The following is a 788-nucleotide window of genomic DNA, read 5'->3' as shown; positions in this document are numbered from 1 at the left end:
GTGTACATTAAAAAATCATCCCAACCCAATGCTGTCCAAGCCCATAAATCCAACATTAGCTCCTATGTCCAACACCAATCTACAAAGTCCTCCTCTCTCACAAAACACATGTAATGATGCTGACTGCAGGAGGGAAGCTGAATCAGTGAACATGTAAGCATTTCAGTGGTGGCACGGATCTCCACATGGCTGCTCCAGCACCCAGGGCTGCACCGGAGGAGGTCCATGTGGCTTCTCCCCAGGGATTTCTCACAGAAAGTGAGCCTCGCCAGCTGAGGCAGAGAACTGGCTAAGGCAGCTTCACCCTGGTCCAACCAACAGAGAGCAAGACACCCAAGAGCTAGAAAGGCGAGGCTGACCAAGCCATTTATCTCTTCGCCCTTCAATTAACCCCATATGTGTTTATCGGCCAGGTTGGCACAATAAACCTTAACTATCTCAAACATCATGTATGACAAGGCAGGAGTTAGTGAAAGAAAGAAAGACCCTTAACAAGATGGATTGACACGCTGGCTGCAGCAGTGGGCTTAGTCATAGCAGCAAGAGCAGGTAGTGTTTTGTTCTATTGTTCATAGGACCTATAAGAGTCAGAAATGACTTGACAAGACTTAACAAAAACAATGACAAAAGTTAAAAGGTACAACAATATGACAATATCTATAAACTATTCTTTTTTTAAATCATTGTATTGGGGCTCTTACAACTCATCACAATCCATACCTACATCCATTGTGTCGAGCACATTTGTACATATGTTGCCATCATCATTTTCAAAACATTTTCTTTCT

This window comes from Echinops telfairi, unplaced genomic scaffold (assembly GCF_000313985.2).
Source record: "Echinops telfairi isolate 266 unplaced genomic scaffold, ASM31398v2 ScPeMD7_443;HRSCAF=831, whole genome shotgun sequence".
Taxonomy (NCBI): Eukaryota; Metazoa; Chordata; class Mammalia; order Afrosoricida; family Tenrecidae; genus Echinops; species Echinops telfairi.
Note: the sequence above shows the minus strand (reverse complement) of the source record.